Source organism: Pongo abelii, chromosome 1, assembly GCF_028885655.2.
Source record: "Pongo abelii isolate AG06213 chromosome 1, NHGRI_mPonAbe1-v2.0_pri, whole genome shotgun sequence".
Taxonomy (NCBI): domain Eukaryota; kingdom Metazoa; phylum Chordata; class Mammalia; order Primates; family Hominidae; genus Pongo; species Pongo abelii.
The window spans coordinates 221,029,142-221,054,167 of record NC_071985.2 but is presented as its reverse complement, the minus strand read 5'-3'; the positions used below and the strand labels follow the sequence as shown (position 1 = coordinate 221,054,167).

General features: G+C 46.9%; 2 pseudogenes; one reads left to right on the top strand and one right to left on the bottom strand.

Annotated features, from left to right (window-relative positions):
- Nucleotides 1–273: 273 nt before the first annotated feature.
- Nucleotides 274–3,038, top strand: LOC112129707 (PRAME family member 1-like; annotated as a pseudogene).
- Nucleotides 3,039–20,816: 17,778 nt separating this feature from the next.
- Nucleotides 20,817–24,690, bottom strand: LOC100448549 (PRAME family member 25-like; annotated as a pseudogene).
- Nucleotides 24,691–25,026: the final 336 nt, after the last annotated feature.

The following is a 25,026-nucleotide window of genomic DNA, read 5'->3' as shown; positions in this document are numbered from 1 at the left end:
GATTCAGTGGAGCCATGGATGAAAATTAATGGGCCAGTGGTCTCTTTGACCCCTCCCTCCTTGGTGTTTGGAAGACATTCTTCCTGGTACCAGCGGAAGCAGAAGTATAGATCTGTGGCCACCAAGTGCAGAGTGGAATTGGGGTAAAGTGGTAATTTTTCTACCTCTACCAGAGCAATGCTATTGGCCCTAGGAGAAGATGAGGTGGTTGTGTTTGCCCTGAAAGTGATGCTTTTTCTCCGGATTTGTCTTCTAGAGTTTTTCCTTACAGATTCATCAGGATGAGCATCCAGGACCCACCCAGACTCCTGGAGCTGGCGGGGCAGAGTCTGCTGAGAGACCAGGCCTTGACCATCTCTGCCATGGAGGAGCTGCCCAGGGAGCTCTACCTCCCACTCTTCCTGGAGGCCTTCAGCAGGAGACACTTCCAGACTCTGACGGTGATGGTGCAGGCCTGGCCCTTCACCCACCTCCCTCTGGGATCGCTGATGAAGACGCTTCATCTGGAGACCTTAAAAGCATTGCTGGAAGGGCTTCATATGCTGCTTACACAGAAGATTCGCCCCAGGTGAGGTGACCCAGGAGGGCTGGTAGATAGGACTCAGATGTCCAGGGAAAGAACAGCAGGGTCAGTCAAAGAAAGAGCCCAAGGATGGCCCAGTGTCTTCTGGTGGTGCTGGTGAGGAAGCTCAGGGAGGCCTTGGCCATTGCCCAGATCCTCAGGGAAAGGACTGCTCACCATATAGGATCCACTGTGGGAACAGAAACTTGCCTATTCCCAGTGGAAGGTAAATGGAATACAAGTGGGGATGAGTCAGAATTGAAAGAGAAAAGGGACCAAGAAATCTCAGAGAGAACAGGGAGCACTGAGGACAGGAGCAGCTGATCTATTGGATGAGAATGAAAGCAAAGGTCAGGGATTTGTCCTTCTGAATTCTGAGCCTCTGCCTTACTTTACCCACAGGAGATGGAAACTTCAAGTGCTGGATTTGCGGGATGTTGATGAGAATTTCTGGGCCGGATGGCCTGGAGCCTGGGCCCTGTCCTCCTCCCCAGAGACCATAAGTAAGAGGCAGACAGCTGAGGACTGTCCAAGGACAGGAGAGCACCAGCCCTTGAAGGTGTTCATAGACATCTGCCTCAAGGAAATACCCCAGGATGAATGCCTGAGATACCTCTTCCTGTGGGTTTACCAAAGGAGAGGTTTAGTACATCTGTGCTGTAGTAAGTTGGTGAATTATCTAACGTCGATTGAATATCTCAGAAGATCATTGAAAATAATCCACCTGAATAGTATTCAGGAGCTGGAAATTTGCTATGTGTCCTGGCCACATCTGATAAGAAACCTTCATTGTTACCTGAAGGAGATGAAGAATCTTCGCAAACTCATTTTTCTCCAGGTGCACGTCAATTACCGTGAGGAATGCTCAGTCGCCAAAATCAGCTCTATGTTCCTCAGGCTGAAACATCTCCAGTTGCTTAAAATGAATATGGTAACCTTCCGTAGAGGGCACCTGGGACAGCTGATCAGGTGAGAAAGGATCGTGCGCTCTCTCTGCAGACCACAGCACAGCCTTTTTTTTGTTACAGCAAACACTAGAAGACGTGTACTGTGTGCCAGCCAGTGGCAACGGCACAGTGCAAGGGACACCAGAATGTCAACACATTGTCTCGTTTAGTGCTCCATGTCCTGGAGTGGATATCACAGGATCACTTCAATAAAGGCAGTAGGGTCACCTAGGATAGAGGCTAGAGAGGGACATCTTGTACAAGGTACTTAGTGGGCGTTTCGGCTCTACTGAGGGTGCACGTGTGAATTTCCTGTTACAAAGTGTGTTTCAAGTTGATATGATGTAAAAGAGGTAACAGAGGAGGGTATGAATGGAGGGACAGTGCGTCAAACTTGTGCATTTCACAGTAGAAGCTCTGTCCTCACCAGCTTAGTGATCACAAATGATCCTGTCTCTGATTCCCTGTCTGTAGAAGGTTGTTTTGAACTCCAGGAAAGTCAATTGACACAGAACATGCGTGCTTCTGGGATGGAGGGTGAAGGGTAGGAGTGAGAGTGGTAAAAAGTGATAGGTGGTTTGCAGATGCAGGCATGCCAGGGAGCCCCTGCCGGCAGGTAGCCCTAGCTGATGTCCGGAGACCTTGCTGAGTTGAGTTCTTTGTACACATCACCCACCGGGTACCTGTGGCCGAGAGATGAAGTTTTCTGCTAAAAGATGAAGATAAAAGGCTTTAGAGATTTTGTGGCCTTGACCCAATCACACAAGTAATGGTGAAAAGGCTGAGGCTAAAATGGGACAGCCCCTGAATGATCAGAGTCCTCATCATGCAGCAACCTGCATGCCGACCATCATCAGATGGTGGGAACAAAGTTGTGTTTGTTTGAAGCAGGCATTTTCCTTGAGGTTATTCCCCACTACCTTCATCTAACTTGTACCATTGTCCAGAATTAACTTCTTGATCTCCACAGGTGCCTTTAGAACCCCTTGGAGAACTTGGAATTAACTTGTGGCTACCTATTGGAAGAGGACTTGAGGTGTCTCTACCAGTACCCAAGACTCGCTTACCCAAAGCATCTGAATCTCAGCTACATGCTGCAGTTCTGTATCAGTCTTGAACCCCTCGGAGCTCTGCTGGAGAAAGTTTCTGCCACTCTTGAGACCCTCATCTTGGAGGGCTGTCAGATCCACTACTCGCAACTCAGTGCCATCCTGCCTGGCCTGAGCCACTGCTCCCAGCTCACCACCTTCTACTTTGGCAGAAATTGCATGTCTATGGACGCCCTGAAGGACCTGCTGCGCCACACCAGTGGGCTGAGCAAGCTAAGCCTGGAGACGGATCCTGCTCCTGAGGAGAGTTTGAATTCCTTGGTTGGTGTCGATTGGGAGGTCTTCACTCCACTTCGGGCTGAGCTGATGTGTACACTGAGGGAAGTCAGGCAGCCCAAGAGGATCTTCATTGGTCCCACCCCCTGCCCTTCCTGTGGCTCATCACCCTCTGAGGAACTGGAGCTCCATCTTTGCTGCTAGGGAAGGCGTGCCTAGCGGGGTAGAGAAATCCAAAGTTCTCTTCCAGGCCCTTGGACTCTAAAGTCTATTATGTAGGTGCAAGTTATTTTTCTCTTTTCTTATTTCCTTTTTTAATAATTCCAAAATTTTTATTACAAAAAAATTGAGACAGTGTTTCACTATGTTGCCCCAGCTGGCCTCAAACTGCTGGGCACATGGGATTCTCCTGTCTGGGCCTCCTAAAGTGCTGGGATTACAGGAATGAGTGACTGTGCCCAGGCCACATGTGCGTCTCAAAGGAAGCACAGAGCTCTGTTTCAGACAGGTGCTTAGTGGGAGGGAAAAATCCTAGCAGAAGGGGGCAAGACTTGAGGAAAATATTGAGGTGGAGTCAATGAGACCTACAGAGTCAGAAAGAGAAGCTAAAGTTCTTCAGTGATGAGAATGTTATCCCTGCAAGGATGGTCACCAAGAAATATCAGAAATAGAGAACCTCAATGAAAACTTTCTGGTGTCCTCTGTAATTGATTTACTTGTTTTAGGGATTTATACATCAGAAATCTCTAGTTATTGAGTTACTGATGGAAAAATAACGAAGCACTAATTTGTCTGTGATTGAGGTTCAGCTGTGGAATATCATAGCAACAAAATAAAATTAGACCATTTTGAGTAATTCCCACCCATTCTTGTTCTTTTAGTTCATTATTTATTTTTTATTTTTGGAGACAAAAATATTGCTTTGTCATTCAGGCTGGAGTGTAGTGGTGCAATCTGGGATCACTGGAATCCTTTCCTGTGGGGCTCAAGTGATTCTCGTGCCTCAACCACTCAAGTAGCTGGGGGTACAGGCACATGCCACCAAGCCTGCTGATTTTTGTATTTTTAGTAGAGACAGGGTTTTCCCCTGTTCACTAGGCTGGTCTTGAGTTCCTGGCTTTGAGTGATCCGCCAACCTTGGCCTCCCAAAGTGCTGGGATTACAGGTGTGCGAATGGTCTGCACTCATCCTTTACTTCTCTTTGGTCATCTGTTTATTCATACTTTTTCAACTTTGGGGAGCAGCACGGTCAGGCACAAAGGCACAGGCAGAAAGGGGCCATGAGGAGAAGATGGGCTTGGGGTGGTGCCGTGCTTGCACATGAAGTGTGGTTGTCAGGTTCAGAAGGCAGAGCTGGGGCCATGCTACAGGTGCCCGAGTTGGGAAGCAGAAATGGCACCAAGTTCAAAGACCTGGCCAGCTATGCATCCACTGTGCACCCACCCTGCTGATAGTATCAAGTTCCTAAGTCTAAAAAGGGGTTCTGTGTGAATCTTCCTGAGGCTGCATTTCCAAGATCTGCCCCCAAGAGTGGTGATCACAGAGCCTGATGCTTCTGATTGCTGGGCTTGTGGACCATGGTCCACTCCTAAAGGCACCACCCTTTGGCAGGGTTGTGAGCCAGGCCTGTGCCCCATGTCCCCGAGGCAGCCAACTTTGCCACCCATACCCTGTCATGGCTAAACGGGACTTGCTCCTAGGTCCGCAGTCTTCACCACAGCCTCGACCTCACTCCCCACTTTGTGCTGTTAGCCTGCAAGCTCCTGGATCAGAGCGCAGTTGGGGCTCATTAAACCAGACCCAGGAGCTTCAGATTTGTTTCTGTGGGGTTGGCCAAAGCTGCTGTGAACCTGCATCTCACCTGTCACCTCTGCGGGGAAACACAGAGAGAGGGCAAAGCCGAGGCTGCGCACACTTTGGAGCTGATGGGAGCCTGGGACAAGAGGGAGTCCTGGTCCTCCCAAGTTCCAGGGCAGTAGCTCCAAAGGCACAACTGAAGCTGCCCAGGTTGCAGTTACCAAAGAAGGTCCCCCAGTGCTCTCGAGGGCCCAGGAGTTCACCCCATCCCCGTGTTCCATTGCGCAATAAAGGTCCTCTTTATCTTGCTCACTCTCCACTTGTCTGCATATTTCGTTCTTCCTGGTTGCAGGACAAGACCCACCTAATGGTGGGGCTAAAAGCAGTAACACAAACAAAGCTGAAACAAGCCCCTTGCTCACCAAGTTGTATGAAGAGAAAAAGAGAAGAGCTACTACTCTTTTCAGGAGCCCAGGCGTGAGAGCTTCCTGAGCTAGGGCTGTGATTCCCTTTTGGTGGTTCTGAAGTTCCCAGCACTTCCAAGAAGGCCCATAATGGCGGATAATGCTAGAAAGGGGAGGTAGAGGCACCTGTGGAAGGAAAAAAAAATGGTGGGGCTGAGATGGAGGGCCTGGGTCCACCCATCGATGAAAGTACCTTCCTAGCAGACCCTGCACTGGGCCCCGGGGATCCTGGCATCCCTGGTTCACACCCACGATGTGTATCGCACCTATGCGGGGCACCACAAGGCTTCAAGCAAGCCCAGAAAGGAAGACAAGACTTGAAAGGGGAGGTAGAGGCACCTGTGGAGGAAAAAAATGGGCACAGTAGAGGAGGGTTGCCTGGGTCCCCCCACAGAAGAATGTGCCTTCCCAGCAGCCTCTACGAAGTCCCCGGGATTTCTGGCATCCCTGGATCACACCCACGTTGCCTGTCATGGTGGTGGGGGCACCCGGAAGGGGCAAGAAAGCCTAGAAGGGAAGATAAGGTTTGAAAGGGGAGGTAGAGGCATCTGTGGAAGGAAAAAAATGGCGCAGTCGAGAAGGGGGGCCTGGGTCAACCCATGGATGAAAGTGCCTTCCTAGCAGACCCTGTGCAGGGCCTGGGGGATCCTGGCATCCCTGGTTCACACCCACGGTGCATGTCGCACCTTCGGGAGGCACCCCAAAGCATCAAGAAGGCCCAGAATGGAAGGCAAGGCTTGAAGCTTAAGGTAGAAGCACCTGTGGAAGGAATAAAAAATGGCACTGCAGAGGAGGTGGGCATGGGTCTCCCCATGGATGAAAGTGACTTTCCGGCAGCTCCTGAGCTTGGCCCTGGGGATACTGGTGTCCCTGGTTCACTCCGACGATGCCTGTCGCTCCCACTGGGGGGAACCCCAAAGCAGCAGCAGGCGCCAGTGGAAGGAAAAAAATATGTGCGGCAGAGGAGGGGTCCTGTGTCCCCACATGGACTAAAGTGCCTTCCCAGCAGCACTTGCACAGGGCTCCGGGGTTAGTTCCATCTCTGATTCACACCCAAGGTGCATGTCACACCCATGGGGGGCACCCCAAGTGGTAAGAAGGCCCAGGATGGAAGATAAGGCTTGAAAGGGGAGGTAGAGACACCTGTGGAAGGAAAAAAGTGGTGAGGCAGAGGAGGGGTGCCTGGGTCCCCCCACAGATGAAAGTGCCCTCCCAGCAGATGCTGCACAGGGCCCTGGTGATCCTGGCATCCCTGGTGCCCACCCACGGTGCATGTCACACTCGCGGTTTTACCGCAATGTGGCAAGAAGTCCCAGAAGGGATGTTAAGGCTTGAAAGGGGTGGTAGAGACACTTTTGGAAGGAAAAAAAAAGGGAACAGCTGAGGTTCAGGCCAGGGTACCTCCTTGGACAAAAGTGCCTTCCCAGCAGCCCCTGGGTGGGGCCCCGTGGATCCTGACATCCCTGGTTCACACCTTTGGTAAGTGTCAATGACCTCATGGTATGTATGTGTATATATATATATGTGTGTGTGTGTGTGGTGTGAGCACATAGAAAGTGACAACTCTCCAGGACAGAGCTGGCCTCACATAGGTTAACATGGTTTTTCACGTGGCAGGGAAAAGTAAAATACCTCGTGTCCCTGGCTGGGCAACACCCTCAGGAGTCGAGCCAGAAGACATGGGATCTGTGGACAGGAGGCTACTGGGCAAAACCTCTCATTTGAGGATTATGTTAAAAGTTGCACTTGAGACCTTGAGCACCCTATGTCCTTCCCACTCACCAAAGAACCCCAGCTGAGCCAGCCCTGACTCCCAAACACAAGAGCCCACGGAGGAGCTGGGAGAGAGGGAGACCTGCTGTGACCTCAGGGCATGGAAGGAGCCCTGACCTTTTTCTCCATGATGCCTACCCCTCTCCCAAGTGCCTCTAGCCCTGAAGCTTCCAGGGACCCCTGCATTCCATCCATGCCCTCCTCTGCTCCCTCCAACGCAGCCTCTTCTAAAGCCCCATGCATTTGTCTCCATTAGAGTGCCCTAGTCTCAGGTGCTCATAGTGTCTCAGAAGCTCGGGGTCCCTGTGCCCGCCTGGAGGCAGCCTCACTCTATGTGGCCCCACGTGGGTTCTTGGATTTCTTTCTACACAAGGCCACCTGTAGGTATAGAGTAGACACATCACCTGTAGAAGAGCCAATGGGGATGGGTGAGGACCAGGAACCCTCTCAGGCACACACATGGAAAGAGAGAGAAGTGTTCCTGGAAGCACAGGCCTGGGGGTGGGTGCTAGCCCCCTCTGTCTCCTCTAATCAAAGAGGTGAGTGAGTTTGGCCACAGAGTACCCACCCACTTCCCATGGGTTCATATCCAAAGAACAAACGCCTTCAGACTCCCTGGTCCATGCACTCAAGATCCCCAGGGTGTCTTGAGTTTTTATCCCAGAAGGAGAGAGAAACAAACTTTCATCAGCTAAACAATACCACTACTAATACTAATGCAGGTATTGACACTAATACTAGTACGACTACTAATACAAGAACTAACACTACCAAAGGTACTGTACTAATATGAATATCAACAGGGATTTTTTCTAACTGCTCCAGGAAATGTGTGGAGTCATCCCGTATTTTCTTTTTATTGGAGCCACTGTGTCAGTGGCGACAGTGGTTAGGAGGTTCCTTTGGGTAAAAACGAGGTAAATTTAGCCCCTGCTTGCTCCACTGTCTGCCTCTCCAGGGCCTCTGTGTCCTGCTGCAGAGTCCAGCCTGTTCTTCACAGGCTCACATTCCTTATTGCACAGAGACACACCAGTAAAAAAGGTCCTGAGAGAAAGGAAAGAACAGCACCTGCAAGAGACCTCACACTCACGGACCTCAGAGATATTCGTGGCCTGAGGAACACAGAGGAGAATGTGTGGGGAGCAGATCCCCACTTAGAAAGAAGCAGGACGGCTGGGCGCAGTGGCTCACACCTGTAATCCCAGGACTTTGGGAGGCTGAGGTATGTGGATCATGAGGTTAGGAATCTGAGACCAGCCTGGCCAATATGGTGAAACCTCGTCTCTAGTAAATATACAAAAATTAGCTGGGTGTGCTGTCGTGCCTGTAGTCCCAGCTACTTGGGAGGCTGAGGCAGGAGAATTGCTTGAACTGAGGAGGCAGAGGTTTCAGTGAACAATAGGAAAACAGTATTACAAGGAAAACTACTAGTCCTAAGATTTCTGACTATGTTTATTTGCTTGATGAGTCCTCAAGTTTCGCAGTGTGTAGACTAGTCCACTTCCAGTGTGTGACTAGAGCAGGGCTTGTTGTCTCCTCAACCTTCAGCTGTGGGTAGACTGGTCAGCCTCCGGAGTGACCAGAGTAGGGCAGTCATCTTTAGCAGCAGCTTGGTCTCATCTCAGGATCAGCTGTGTCTCATGTCAGGATCAGTTGGATGATCTGGGTCCTGCTGGCTGGTCCACTTGTCCTGAGCTTCAGTTTCAGCCAACTGTGGTGGATCCAAGGCACAACACCTGCAACTTTAACAGCAGAGGGAGTACACGAGATTACAGTATAGGGCTGGGTGTGTTGGCTCTTGGCTCACGCCTGTAATCCCAGCAATTTGGGAGGCCAGGCGGGTGGATCACAAGGTCAGGAGATGGAGACCATTCTGGCTAACACGGTGAAACCCCATCTCTATTAAAAAAAAAATACAAAAATTAGCCGGGCATGGTGATGGGTGCCTGTAGTCCCAGCTACCTGGGAGGCTGAGGCAGGAGAATGGTGCGACCCCAGGAGGCGGAGCTTGCGGCGAGCTGAGATCGCACCACTGCACTCCAGCCTAGGGGACAGATCGAGACTCTGCATCAAAAAAAAAAAAAAAAAAAAAAAAAAAAAAAAATATGTTACACTACAGTGCCCATCCCATATGGGTCCTAGAGAATTGAATTCAACTTTTTAACCCAGAGTCACTAGGTTTAAATGGGTGTGTCTGGTCTGTCAGGCTTATAGGCATTCTTTCCTGTACCCAACCATGGACACTTTGAAAGTCTGTCCCTAATACTCGCATTTGCTTTCTTAAGGTTAATTCTCTTAGTTCACGGAGATCACCTGTAATTGGACTTTTGATTGGGGGAGGCTGACTGAACAAAATCTCATATGGCAAATACCCAGTTTATTTGGTGACAGTGCACCTGACTCAGACGAGGACCATAGGCAAGACCTGATCCCATCTCAGATAGGTTTCCTGGAAATATATTTTCAGTAGCTGCTTGAATGTCTGGTTCATGCATTCCACTTTTTCTGAACTTTGCGGCTGATAGGCTCTGTGTAACTTCCATTTTATTTTTAACAGTCTGGTTAAATCTTGCACTATTTCAGCTACAAATGCCGTCCAATGAACGGACTCTAAAGTTAGAAGCAGTCCAAGCATGGGGATAATGTCTCTTAGCAGTACTTTAGTCACTTCTCATGCTTTTTCTGTTCTGATGGGGAAAGCTTCAACCCATCCTGAAAAGGCGTAAATAAGCACTAGCACATGCTGATAGCCTCCGGCATGGGGTAGTTTGGTAAAGTCTATAAGAAAGTTCTCACAAGGCTTGTTCCTAGTTCCTGAATTCTTGGGGGTTGAGTGGGCCCCTGTCGTGGGTTGTTCTGAGCACAGGTTAAGCATTGTTTACAAACGGCTCACCAGCATGGCACATGTATACATATGTAACTTACCTGCACATTGCGCACATCTACCATAAAACCTAAAGTATAATAATAATAATAATAATAAAAAGAAAAAAAATTAAAAAAAAGAAACTGTAATAAAAAATAGAACAGGCTAAAAAAAAAAAAAAAAAAAAAAAAACAGCTCAAATGATGGCAGAGAGCCACGGCACATAGAAATGGCATTTCAGTAATGTTTCCAGTGCCGTTTTTTCCCATATGAGTTCCGAGACAAATTTGCTTCAGAAACATAGGAGCTAACATTTCTGGAATGGCTAATCTCCCATTGAAGAATTTCCACCACCCTGCTTTAATATATTTTCCAGCTTCTTGAGCAAACCAGTCTCTTTCATTTGGAGTATAACTTGGGTCTTCTTGGAGAGAAAGTTCTGGGAAGAGAGGCATAGCTAAGGCTTCCTCTTTAAAATGTGGAGTAGTCATTGCTCCCCTCTTTGCCTCTATGTCTGCCTTTCTGTTTCCTTTGGCTTTTGGTGTCCAAGCCTTTTGGTGCCATCTGCAGTGCATCAGAGTTACTTTTCCTAGAGCCCATACAACCTCTAAGAGCTGTAGTATCTCTTCTTTGTACTTGATTTCTTTGCCTCCAGCTGTTAAAAGTCCTCTCTCTTTGTCTATAACTTCAAGTACATGCAATGAAGTAAAAGCATATTTAGAATCAGTGTAAATATTGACCTTCTTCTCTTTTGCTAGAAACAGTGCTTCTATCAGGGCTATTAATTCTGCCTTTTGGGCTGATGTTCCATTAGGCAGAGGCAGAGCATCTACTACTAAGTCCAATGTTATTAGTTCATACCTGGCATCTTGAACCCCTTCTAGCACAAAACTAGTTCCATCTGTGAAATATTCAACATCTGGGTCTCTGAGGTCTGTCTGCAAGATCTTTCCAACTGGAGAATACCTCATCTACTGTTGCAACACAGTCATGGAGGGGAGCCCCCGGTTAGACTGGGAGCAGAGTAGCCAGCTTTAAGGTGTTCACTGTTTCTAAAATAATGTAAGGGTTCTCACATGGAAGACATGTGTCATTTTTGGTTTGATAACCAGGGATGCCCTCTTTGATCCATCCAATTTATAACTGAGTGTGGCACCCGGACAGTTAGCTGCTGTCCCAGAGTTAATTTGCCAGCTTCTTGTGTTAACAAGATGGTGGCAACTAATGCCTTAAGACAAGAAGGCTATCCTAGCACCACGGAGTCCAGTTGTTAGGATAAATATGCCACTGGGTAATGCTAAGATACTATAATTGGAGTCAGAACCCCTATGGCCATTTTTTTTCATTCAGGAATATATAGAAAGGAAGGCTTAATTATATCTGGTAGCCCTAAGGCTGGGCCTGACTTAAAGCTTCCTTGAGCTGTTTGAATGCTATTTCCTGATTTGTTTCCCAAAGGAGCGGCTCTTTTTCTCTGATTTTGTGGCTTCATATAATGTCTTAGCCATCATTGAAAAATTTGGAATCCAGATGTGGCAGAATCCTGCTGCCCTAAATGAAGGGAGCCAGCCCCTCCACACCTGTGGGTATATCTCATCAGGTGGGATGAGAAACTGAGAAAAGAAATAAGACACAGAGACAAAGTGTAGAGAGAGAACAGCGGGCTTCCAGCCAGCAGAGATTTGCCTGTGTTACTCTCCGACACGCCTCAGTGTTAAACAGTGGGAGAAAAAGCTGCCTGTAGTCTGGCCAGGTTGGACTGTGTGTCAGAAAGATGGACTGCATCAGTTCTATAAGAGCTTGGGGCTTTGCCATATAGGAGGGAGTGTGGTGTTTCCAGTTCAAGAGATCAGTGGTGGAAAAGGGATGATAGATGAAAGTCCATTCCCCCCACCTGTCTTGGCCTTTGTCATCATAATAAATGGGTCCTCCCATCTCCCTGAGATGCATTTGCATAACTCAGGCAGGGCCAGATCTGAGACAGCCTGTTAACCATCTTGACTTCCTTGCCTGGCCTCTCAAGCCTCTGATCCTTCCTTTGGGGTGAGACTTGTGGTGGGCTAGCTCTTGAATCTGGTTCCTGGGGGGCCGTTGGCCTCTGTAAAGGAGGGTAGGCTGGGACATATGGAGTAGGAATCTCTATTCCCTCTGGTGGCTCCTGCAAAACTGACTTTTTTGCTCCCTCTGGGACTTTGCCTTTAACTCTGTGTCTGCCAGTGAAGCTGCTGTTACTTTCATTTTTGGCTCGGCTCAGGCCACAAGTGTTTTGCACTAACTGGCTAAAGAGAGCTGGACCATGCTGGTCTTGTCTGTGCTATATTTAACCATGAGTCAACATAAGGAAATTGATCTGTGTGCCCAGGCTCTCCTCCAACCCCTGTCATCACCTTAAATGCACGGTCAATTATTTCCCTATCTATAGTTCCTTTGGTTGGCCATCCAACACCAAAAGAAGGCATTTGAATTCACAGAGAGTTCTCAACCTCTAGGAGTTCAGCATAACTCCATAATCTCCCGCAAAACCTTTATTAAAGTTCTGTAGCATGCACCCCAATGGAGTGTGTTTTGATGACTTTCCTCCTATTTCCTCCCCTTACGTTGCAGCACACCCACTCTTCCTTTTGCCTCAGGTCAACCAGATCATCTCCTATTATGGGAGTTTTCAGACACCACTTGGCTTTAGAGAGGTTTTTATTCCCACCATAACTCTGAGCTATGGGGCAGCTCCTATTAGCTCTATGCGGTTTGCCACTTGTGTAGGTTGGCCCCACACTTCGCTCAGAGCACACAGACCATGCTAAGAGATCTGTGACTCTCTATGCCACTCCCACATTAGTTCCTCCCTGAACTGTATCTTTCACACACCTTCACACACCTCCCCACTGCCAGTTCGCGTGTTCCTAATTGGGGTTGTGAACCACTCTCACCACCCCCAGTTTTCTTTTCCTAACTGACTTGAGGAGCCACTCTTGTGTTGTGTGCCCGGTAGGGTGTGAGTTTCATCTGAATTGGTGAGCCTCTCTCACCACCTCCAACCTCTCTTGGTCGGACTACTAGTTACACCCTTGGAGGTGATCATGCTCCCCTTCTGTCCTTATGGGATGGATCCTGTCTTTGGTCCCAAAACTTTACTGCAGTCCTGAAGGAATCACACTGCTCCTGGAATCATCCTGTAGCCCCTCAGGTTCTGTTGTGCTGTTGGGTGGGGGCACCGGGTCACAGGAGAGCCAATCCCCCTCTGGGCTGAAGTTCTCCTGGCAGCGCCTGCGGTTTACAGGTTTCCCTTGACCCCAGACTCCAGCCCCACAGGAAAGGGGAAAGTAAACCTGTCATCTCCACTCCTCCAGTCTGGCTCACCAAAAAGATGTGAGAAACTGAGGACCAAAGCCACTGATATGGGAAAACAGGAGGATTTTTTTTTTAAGGTACACACTGGCTCAGTGGATTTATATCCAAAAAGCTGAACATTGAAAAAAGACTGAGCAGGATTTTCATAAGTAGGCTTACAGAAGCAAAACAATGGCAGTTAGTCATACAATGACAGGTAATGTAATCTATAGCATAACTTGTGGCCTTGCATAGCTGGTGGTGTTGTAGCTGCATCAAAAGAAAAAAGAAGAACTGGCTAAATACAGACATTTGCCATTTTTCTTTTTTTTTTTTTTAATCACCCTTGCTCTGGAGCAGTGGGTGTCTGGAGTCTATTCCATTCATTTCGACTTCTCCAACAGCACTATCTTGTAACTGTCCTTGAAATGAGCTTGCTAGGTGGAGGAAAACTTGTTTTTGATTGTTTGTTTTTTTTTACCTATGCCTTGCCCCGTTCTGGTCCTTGGCTTTCACTTCTCAGGCTAGGTCACTATGACCTTCATATAGCCTTATCTGTAACTTTTCTTGGAGTAAATGAATGCAGTATTTGTTGTTATTATTGTTTTTAAATTTCTGCCTCAAGACCAGACTAGGTAGTAAAGCAAGACCTCATCACTATTAAAAAAATTAATAGAAAATAGCATAAATGATGGGGCATATGGTGGTTCATGCCTATAATCCCAGCACTTTGGGAGGACAAGGCAGGTGGATCAACTGAGGTTAGGAGTTCATTACTAGTGAGGCTAGTATGGTGAAAACCCATCTCTACTAAAAATACAAAAATTAGCAGGGTGTATTGGCTCACACCTGTAATCTCAGCTACGCAGGAGGCTGAGGCAGGAGAATCACTTGAATTTGGGAGGTGGAGGTTGCAGTGAGCTGAGATCTTGCCATTGCACTCCATCCTGAGTGACAGAGTGAGACTTCATTTCAAAATTAAAAAAAAAAGAAAAGAAAATAGCATATGGAATATCTCTATGGTTTCTTAAAAACAAAGCAAAGCCTGTCTTTTAAAATCACAATAACATTGCTGGGCATGGTGGTTCAATTGAGTCCAGAAATTCTGAGACTAGCCTGGGAATTGTGGCAAAATCTTTTCTCTGCATAAAATACAAAAAAATTAGCCAGCATGCTGCCACGTGCTGGAAGTCCCAGCTAATCAGAAGGCTGAAAGCGGATGATTGCTTGAGCCTGGGAAGCAGAGGTTGCAGTGAGTCAAGATTGCAACACTGCACACCATCCTGGGTGACACCCAATCTAAAAAAAATAAATAAGTCTTTTAATCCCTTTCTCCAGATGCCCACAAAATACCTGCCATGTTTTATGTTTTCTTGGTTCCCTCCTAGGGTCCCATTAGAACACTTGGTCCCATCCAGCCCAGCCACCACCTCACTTTGTAATTTAGGCCTGATTTCTTTCGGTGAAACCTTGACCTTAACCTTGAGAAAAATTACACCCTCAGTAGTTCCTGTCTTCCACCTGAATGGGCATATGATCTACCATGTTAGATAGCATAAAACCCAGGTGTCCAGTGGATGCACAGAGATATTTATTGTGTTTTTTAGGGATGACATCCCTGTCTTCTTAAAGCTGTTTTAATGCTGAAACGTTTTGATACTTTTGATTGATGTGGCCAAGGATTCTCCATTAAACTTTATATACATATATATATATATATATATATATATATATATGTATGTTCTAATGTCAGAAACAGATTAAATCCTTCCCTGTATCACTATGAAGGTCACAAATTAGTCAGACTTTACCAGTGTTTGTGGAATAAGTGAATAAATGACTTTTAGACCTTCATCCTATTATTACTTCTTTCACTTTCATAAATGCCTATCTAATTTAATCACTTAATGAGAATAAAATTGAAAACTCAATCAGGGTTAACTGTGTAGAAGTTCACGATCCAGTCAGATGTCATTTTCGGATTGGAAGTTGGTAATCAAGAAGGGTGGTTGTAGTGAGAAAGTTCAATAAAAGCTCCTGAAGATGCACAGAAGAGACCAAAAGCTCCTGGAGCTACTGCTTGATTCTCACAGAGGTCCTGGCATCCTGCAAAGTGAGTCCAGATCTGGCAAGTCAGTTTTTAGGGACATGCCCATTTGATCTGATCTTCTGTATAGCAAGTCATAGAAAAGTCTGGAAGACACTAGCACATACACTGTGAAGAGAGGTCTGGGATAAAGGGAAGATTACAGGAGACATTTGCTCTGTGTTTTTGGAATGTTTTGCATTCAGAATGCTGTCCAGAGAAGGGAAAAAGGATGAAAAACAAATGAAGCTCACCCTCATGTGGCTCTATTTACCTCCTACCATGCTGGACTTTCTTGTTTTGTTTTATTTTGTTTTCTCTTTCTGTCTCTTTCTTTCTTTCTTCCTTTCTTTCTTTCTTCCTTTCTTTTTTCTTTCTTTCTTTCTTTCTTTCTTTCTTTCTTTCTTTCTTTCTTTCTTTCTTTCTTTCTTTCTTTCTCTCTTTCTCTCTCTCTTCCTTCCTTTCTTTCTTTCTTTCTTCTTTCTTTCTTTCTTTCTTTCTTCTTTCTTTCTCTTTCTTTCTTTTTCTTTTTTTGATATGGTGCCTCACTCTGCTACACAGGCTGGGGTGCAGTGGCATGATCTTCGATCACTGCAATGTTCACCTCCTGTGTTCAAGGAATTCTCCTCCCTCAGCCTCCCCAGTAGCGGGAACTACAGGTATGCACCACCACGCCCAGTTAATTTTTGTATTTTTAATAGAGACAGGATTTCAACCATGTTTGCCATGCTTGTCTCGAACTCCCAACATAAAGTGATCTGCCCGCTTCAGCCTCCCAAAGTGCTGGGATTACAGATGTGAGCCACTGTGCCTGGCCAGTTGCTGGACTTTCATGATACACATGGAGTACCCACAGTATCACAAGGGCTATCTTTTCCATAGTCCAACTTCTTTGTATTATTGATAGCGAGCTACTGTTGACGTCCCCAAGTGAGCAATTTAGTGGCTATAGTGATGATAAACATTTCCATGCATCACGTGGTCAACAGCATTTGCTCCCAACTGCCACGTTCCATACTCAGCAGTGGGAACACAGGATGATTGAGACAAAGTTCCTGACCTTTAGCAGCAATATCGAGCATGTGAGATTGTCAAGAAAGAAAAAATCCTAGTGAAACATACCATAACCCTACAATTCAGTCATCATGCTCCCAGGTATTTAAAGAAATGAGTAAATCCACACCTGGATGTTTATAGCAGCTTTATTCATAAGCGCCAAAACTTGTAAGCAAGAAAGATGCCCTTCAGTCAGTGACTGGATAAACAAACTGTGATCCATCTGGTCAGTGAACTATTATGAAGCCATAAAAACACATGAAAGATTCATAAATGCACGTTATTGTACAAGTGAAGGAAGGCAGTGTGAAAAGACTCATCCTGTTAGACATTCCAGAAAAGGCTTTTGCCTTTTTCTATGGAGATGGTAGAAAACCCAGTGGTTGCCAGGGGTTTGGAGTACAATGAGATGAATGGAAAGAGGACAGAGGACTTTTAAGGAAACAAAACTACTCTGCATGATGCTCTTATGGTGGATACGTGTCATTATCCCTTTGTTAAAATCCATAGAATATACAAAACCAGCAATGATCCCTCATGTAAACTATGGACATTGGGTGATAATGATGTGTCCCTGTGGCTCATTGATTGTGACGAATGCTCTGTGCTGGTGTAGGTGCTGATCCTGTGAGGGTGCTGTGTGTTGAAGGAGGAAGGGGGTAGATGGGAACTCTGGACTTTCTGCTTAGTTTTTCTGTGAATCTAAAACTGCTATAAAGAAAAAATATAGGCCAGGAGTGGTGGCTCACGCCCATAGTCCTAGCACTTTGGGAGGCCGAGGCAGGTGGATCACCTGAGGTCAGGGTTTGGAGACCAGCCTGGCTTACATGGTGAAAACCCATCTCTACTAAATAATAATAATAATAGTAATACAAAAAAAATAGCCAGGTGTGGTGGTGCATGCCTGTCATCCCAGCTACTTGGGAGGCTGAGATAGCAGAATTGCTTGAACCCTGGAGGTGGAGGTTGCAGTGAGCTGAGATCTTACCACTGCACTCCAGCCTGGGTAACAGAGGGAAACTCCATCTCTAAAATAAATAAACTCAAGGCTGGGTGTGGTGGCTCATGCTTATGGGTGTGGTGGCTCACGCTTATAGGTGTGGTGGCTCACGCTTATAGGTGTGGTTTCAGTGAGGTGAGATCATGCCACTGTGCTCCAGCCTGGGTGACAGTGTGAGACTTCATCTCAAAAATAAATAAATAAATAAATGAATAAATAAATAAATAAATAAACTCAAGGCTGGATGTGGCAGATCACACCTGTAACCCCAATATTTTGGGAGGCCAAGGCAGGTGGATTGTTTGAGCCCAGAAGCTCAAGACCAGTCTGGACAACATGGTTAAACCTGGTCTCCACTAAAAATACAAAAATAAGCCAGGCATGATGGTGCATGCCTGTTGTTCCAGCTGCTAGGGGGATGAGGAAGGAAGATCACCTGAGCCTGGCAGATAGAGGCTGCAGTGAGGCATGATAATGCCACTGCACTCCAACCTGGATGACAGAGTGAGATCTTGTCTTAAAATAAAATAAAATAAACTCAATATTTTTAAAAACTGTAATGTTTCCTTTCAAAGCTAAGATTGTATTATTCTAAATATATTTTAAAGTAGAAACAATTATTGTTCAGTGTCTTTTAATTAGTTTGTAAAATCTCACTTGTTTTGAGATTCCAAGCCAAGTTAAGTATTCTTCTCCCCGCCACCTTGAGACAGTCTTGCTCTTTCACCCAGGCTGGAGTGCAGCAGCTCGATCTTGGCTCACTGTAACCTTTGCCTCCTGGGTTCAAGCGATTGTCCTGCCTCAGCCTCCTGAATAGCTGGGAATACAGGCAAGCGTCACCATGCCCAGCTAAATTTTTGTATTTTTAGTAGAGACATGGTTTCACCATGTTGGCCAGGCTGGTCCCAAACTCCTGATCTGAAGTGATCTGCTCGCCTTGGCCTCCCAAAGTGATGGGACCATAGGCATTAGACACCACATCTGGCCATTATAAATTTTATTTTATTTTATTTTATTGTATTATTTTTTGAGACGGAGTTTTGCTACTGTTGCCAAGGCTGGAGTGAAATGGTGCAATCTGAGCTCATTGCAACCTCCACCTCCCAGGTTCAAGCAAGTCTCTGGCCTCAGCCTCCTGAGTAGCTGGAATTACAGACATGCACCACCACACCTGTCTAATTTTTTTGTATTTTAAGTAAAGAAGGGGTTTCTTCATGTTGGTCAGGCTGGTCTCAAACTCTCAACCTCAGGTGATCCACCAGCCTCGGCCTCCCAAATTGCTGGGATTACAGGCATGAGCCACCACACCTGGCTCATAATAGTAAATTTCTAAATATACAATAAAATATAATCCTTGCAACACTAAATTACACCATCTGATCTGATCTACCAGCAGATTGTACCTGATACCTATGGATTGGAAATTTTGATCTTAAAATAATTAGGTATAAATCCAGCCCTGAACTGCCCACTGTGCCCCCTGCTGGCTCCTGCAGCTCTGTTGTTTGGGGGAATCATGATGAAATCTGTGGTGACTTGAAGAATCGGAGTCCCATTGCATGCCCTGGGTTCTTGTTGCCTCCCTGTTATCAGGAATAGGAAGTGAGATTGAAAGATGGGAAATGCTGGGACTTCTTCTGAGAAGAGAAAAAACAACAAGATGTATTGATCTTACTCTATGCCAGACCCAATGCCAAGTCCAAAACATGAACCATCTTACTGGATTCTACCAGGGTCCCATAAGCTGGTGGACAACATCATTATCATTTTACAGGGAACCTGAGACTCTTGGCCAAGTTCCCTGACAGCAACACCAGCCCCTGAATCCTCAGCGGGATCCTTCACTTGGGTGCCCGCTTTGCAGGCTTCCTCAGCACAGGGAAGGTCATTCATCACCCACAGGCACTTGATCGTTCTCCACCCTTTGATGTGAGATTCCAAAACATGCCGGGGGCATTATGAGAAAATCTCTCATCAACCTGACCTAGCTCCCCAAATAGTTGTAATGTTTTAAAGGTGAAATTGAAATATTTACGCGGTGTTACATGCCTGTATAGTTTTAGTATTTTACTTAAAGGGAATGTGGCGGTCTTTACTGGGTACAATCAGTTTAATTCAAGAAGAGCTGCCGGTCATCAGGGGAACAAGCAAGGGTTGGTGCCACCCAGAGGCTCCAGCTAATGCACAATATGGACATCCCCTTCCAGGGCAGTGGGAAGAGAGTGGCTCCTTGTGCAGTGAAGCTGACGTTCACCAACTAAGGCTTCCGGAACCATGTGGAGACTCACAAGGAGTGGCCGGGTCTCAGCATCTGGCTAGCAGTGAAAGACCCTGAGAAGGTGCTTTCCATGTGGATTGGCTCGCTGTTCTTGCCCACTAATGTTCCAGGCCCTTGATGTCCACCTAATGTGTATTAACCCACTGAACAGCCACAGAAACTAAGAAGGAGGTAACAGATGTCTAAAGAGAAGTGAAGAACTGGAGGAGGCCGAGCTTGGTGGCTCAAAGCTATACTCCCTGCACTTTGGGAGGCCAAGCCAGGAGAATCATTTGAGCTCAGGAGTTCCAGATCATCCTAGGCAACAAAGCGAGACCTTGTCTCTACTAAAAAAGTACCCAGGCCTGGTGATTCTCATGCCTGTAGTCCTAGCTACTCAGGAGGCTGAGGTGGGATGATCCCTTGAATCCAGGAAATTGAGGCTGCAGTGAGCTATGATTGTGCCACTGCACTCTAGCCTGGGGGACAGAGTAAGAACTTAAAAAAAAAAAAGAGCCACACCTTTAAACAACAAACAAACAAACAAAGAGCCAGACGCAGTGGCTCACAGCTGTAATCGCAGCACTTTGGGAAGCAGAGTTGTTTGGATTACCTGAGGTCAGGAGTTTCAGACCAGCCTGACCAATATAGTGCTGAAACCCTGTCTCAACTAAAAATACTATAATTAGCTGGGCATGGTGGCACATGCCTGTAATCCCAGCTACTTGGGAGGCTGAGGCAGGAGAATCTCTTAAACCTTGGAGATGGAGGTTGCAGTGAGCAGAGATGTCGCCAATGCACTCCACATTACAGCCTGGGCAACAAGAGTGAAACACTGTCTCAAAAAAAAGAATGGGAGGAAATTGATTAAAATAACCAAATTTCATTTAAATGCCTTATTTTTCTGGGGCTGCATCTTACTGATTGGACAACTCAGTGCCTTTTTTTTTATTCAATAACTGAAGATTCCTGAGGCTTAAACTGGAAAACAGGTTACTTGATAATAGAGGGCACCAGACAGTTTCCATTCAGTTTCCCTATATTTCTGACTGCTTCTTCACAACCATCCATGCAAGGGGAACTCCCTCATGTATTCTCAAGCCTGAATTCCACTCTAAACATTCACATTCCCATGTTCGACTCTATGGGACACAGGTCCCCAAAGTCCCATTGAATCCATGTAAACATTTCCCCCAAGTTTGGCCCCTGCTTGATCACCTTTCCTTTCCCACTTTCAGAGATAGTGTCTGAAACGGTGGTTTCTGTGCTCCTTTAAGGATGTACCAAAGACCCAGGTTTTAGTTTCCATGTGTCCAGAAGGAAGCATTTGATATATCCGCCTAAATAGGCAGGTATTCAACAGCAGCATTGAACTGCCTCCAGGCTATAAAATGACCTGTTGCCACAGTCAGGGCAGTAGTCAGTACAGAACAAGATCCTCTTGGGATGCCTTAAGTCCCTCACTCTCCCCAGCAGCTCAGTCCTAAATTGGGAAAATCTGCTCCGGCAGACAGTACCATCAGCACCATAACTCTCCCGTGGGGCAGGATACAGCTCCAGGCATAAGTTGTTGAGTCTGGTTGTGTGGCACAGCAGGCTCTCCAGGGTGGCCATGGAGATGGGATTTCCACAGAAGCTGAAGGTGGTAAGCTCAAAGCAGCGGCTCAGGGCAGGCACGATGGCGTTGCCTTGGGAGTCTACGATGCCACAGTCACCTAAGTCCAGGTACTCAAGGGTGGCTGCAACTTTTTCTAGCAGAACTTGGAGAGGCACAAGACTGAAATTGGCCAGTCTGATGCCACTCAGGTCCGGGGTCTTTAGTTGACTGATGCTCGGGCACTGGGACAGATGTCTCAAGTCTGATTCCAAAACACACAGTTAGTTATTGCGAGGATCTTTAACGGGGTCTTCAGACAACTGGAGAGAGAGAGCAAGAAGTTAGTTCTGGGGAATTGTAGGGGTGAGTTGAGGCTGGTTGGGAATGTCAAGGTGAAGGATCAAGACCATTTTGCCCAAGCCCAGGGTCATTCTGATTGTCTGATGGTCAACACTTAGGATGCCGCATGATGAAGAGCTTTGCCACTGAGGTCAATTCCATTTTAGGCCTGGTGCAGTAACTCATACCTGTAATCCCAGAACTTTGGGAGGCTTAGACTGGCAGATTACTTGAGGTCAGGAGTTTGAGACCAGCCTGGCAATCATGCCAAAACCCCGTCTCTACTAAAAATGCAAAAATTATCCAGGTGTGGTGGCAGGTGCCTGCATTTCCAGCTACTTGGGAGGCTGAGGCAGGAGAATCGCTTTAACCCAGGAGGTGGATGTTGCAGTGAGCAGAGATCATGCCACTGCACTCTAGCCTGGGTGACAGAGCAAGACTCTGTATCAAAAAAAATAAAATATATATATAAATATATATATATATATATATACACACATCTATTTGAGCCTGTCTTTTCACCATCATTTATAGGAATGGATCTAGTTCACAGAATCCCTAAAGCTCCCTTTCCTCTTCTGTCAGGCAGAAAACCACATCTCTGGGCCACACGAGCCCACTGGAGATGCAGGCAGAAGGGACAAACCCAGGCAGGATCCTGCAACCTCAGCTGGGGTGGGTGGGCTGCAAGAGTCTCTGACACGCCTGCATCATCAGCAAACCATCTATCACTTTCACCATTCTTTGTGCCTTCTCCCTGACCCTGTTTCAGAATCATGCATTTCCTATGTAATTAATTTACCTGGAGCTGAAAATAACCTATTATGACAGGGAAGTAGAGATGGGATCATTTGTGTTCACCAAGCTGTGGGGCACAAAGCTGGTATTCTGAAATGTGCAGGTTTGCTGAGCATTCCCCTCTTCAGTTCCCACTTAACTTCCCTACTTCCCATCATCTTCTGAAAAATTAGCTTGTTGGCTGGACATGGTGGTTCATGCCTATAATCCCAGCACTTTGGAAGGTCAAGGCAGGTTGATCACCTGAGATCAAGAGTTGGAGAATAGCGTTGCCAACATGGTGAAACCCTGTCTCTACTTAAAACATAAAAATTAGACAGGTGTGGTGGCCCACACTTGTTATCCCAGGTACTCGGGAGGCTGAGGCAGGAGAATGACTTGAACCCAGGAGGTGGAGGTTGCAGTGAGCTGAGATGGTGCAACTGCACTCTAGCCTGGACAATAACAGTGAAACTACTTCTCCAAGAAAAAAAATTATCTTGTTTGTTTTTATTTTTTATTTATTCATTTCTGAAAGGGGTCTTGCTATGTTATCCAGACTGGTCTTAATCTCCTAGGCTCAATTTATCCTCTTGCCTCAGACTCCCAAAGTGCTAGGATTACAGGCATGAGCCACCACCCCTGGACTAGTTTTCATCATCTTAACTTAGACATAGATCCTCAGGAAGAATTCACAAAGGCACCCTCACTAGATCTGAACCCTCCAGTAGCTAGCTTCCTAGCATGGCAGCCTTTCTATAGCATCTACCCCAGCTGATCCATCTGCCTCTATTGGGATAGTTGCATGATACCCATTTCAGGACAGAGCTGCCAACAGGAAAATGCATGGACTTTCCAGTGTCCTCTTCACTGTTACATCCTCATAGTCTGGCTCACAGTAGATGCCCACTAGCATTTACTGTAACAGGCTCTGCTGTGGTCTGCAGAGAAAGCTCACCACCCTCCCTCACCTGGGCAGCTGGTCCAGGTGGCCTTCAAGGAAAGAAACAGAGTTCATATAAAGCTTTTGGTGGCAGTGCAGGTTGAGGAACTGAATGGTGAACTGTGTAAAAAACTCTTTCTCTTTTGGAGAAACGTAGTGAGAGACATCCATGTGGGAAAGATAGAGCTTCTGAAGATTCTTCATCTGGCCCAGGTATGGGGTAAACTGTGTCAGCATGGGCAGTATCCAATTGCAATTCACTTCCACCTCCTGGATACAGTCTAGGTTCACCATTTTCAGGATGTTTCTGATATTGTGGAAGGGCATTCCCAAAATTTTCAGCGTCTTACAGCACAGGTGTAGTAAATCTTTCCTTGGCTTGACCCACAGAAGGAGGCAGATGAGGTATTCATCCAGAGTCCTGTTCTTGAGCCAAAGGTCTATGAAAAGAGTCAATGGTTGCTGTCCTCTCATCCATGGACAGTCTGGCACTGGTTTTCTGTTCCTCATGGAATTTGGAGAGCACCCATGGGCCATGGCTTCAGACCAAACCATCCAGAAGTTCTCAGTGACATCCTGTAAATCCAGCACTTGAAGTTTCCACCTCCTGTGGGAAAATAGAGGTGAGGCTGAAAATTCAAGGACTCACTTCTGAACTTAAACTCCACATCATGGATAGCAGCTGCTCTGCTCGCTGCTTCTTCTCCCTCTCTCTGACTATTCTCCATCCTGTTTTCCCCTTGGATCCTGCCCAGTTCCACTTTTTTATTTGAGATGAAGTTTCCCGCTGTCTCCCCAGCTGGAGTGCAGTGATGTGATCTCGGTTCACTGCAACTTCCACTTCCCGGGTTCAAATGATTCTCCTGCCTGAACTTCACAAGTGTCTGGGATTACAGGAGCTCATGATCATGCCCAGCTAATTTTTGTATTTTTAGTGGAGTCGGAGTTTACCATTTTGGACAGGCAGGTCTGAAACTCTTGACCTCGGCCTTCCAAAGGGCTGAGATTACGTTGTGAGCCACTGTGCCTGGCCCAGTTCTCACTTTTTGTGGCACCTTTCAGTGCCAATAGAGGGGAGGTTCCTGTTACCTCCATGGACCCTGGGTGGTGAGCAGTCCCTTCCCTGAGGAGCTGGGGAATGGCCAAGGCCTTTCTGAGTTTTCTCACCAGCGTCATCCCTTCTTGGGCATCCCTACTCCTCATGACACAGCTGTTCCTTCTCTGGACACCTGGGCCCTCCCCACCAGCCCACCTGGCCCACCTCACCTGAGATGAACCCCGTGGGTAAGCAGTGCATCAAGCCCATCGAGCACAGCTTGGAAGGTCTCCAGACAAGCCATCTTTACCAGAGGCCTCAGAGGGAGGCGGCGGAAGGGCCAGGCCTGCACCATCAGCTTCAGGGCCTCACAGCGTCTCCTGCTGAAGGCCTCCATGAACAGTGGGGGGAAAAGTTCCATGGGCAGCTCCTCCAGGGTAGAGATGGTCAAGGCCTGGTCCCTCAGCAGGCTCTGCCCCACCAGCTCCAGAAGTCTGGATGGAATCCGGATGCTCATCTTCATGAATCTGCAAGGAAAATTTCCACAGGACAAATCCAGAGAAAAGTCATCACTCTCAGGCCAAGCCCATGCAATCTCATCTTCTCCTATGGCCAAAGTCACTGCTCTGGCAGTGGGGAAAGAGTCCTCAATTTACTCCAATTCTACTCTGTACTCAGTGGCCACAAAGCCAGGCTTCTGCCTCTGCTGCATTAGCATAAGGATCTACCAAGCAGTGAGAAGGCAGGACCACCAGTAGCCCTTCCTTTCTATCCAGTGCTCCATCATGTGAGTAGTGAATATGGAGGAACCAGAAAGCTAATCCCTCCCATCTTTGGGGAAATTTCTACTTACTCAAGGTTTTAAAACAATGGG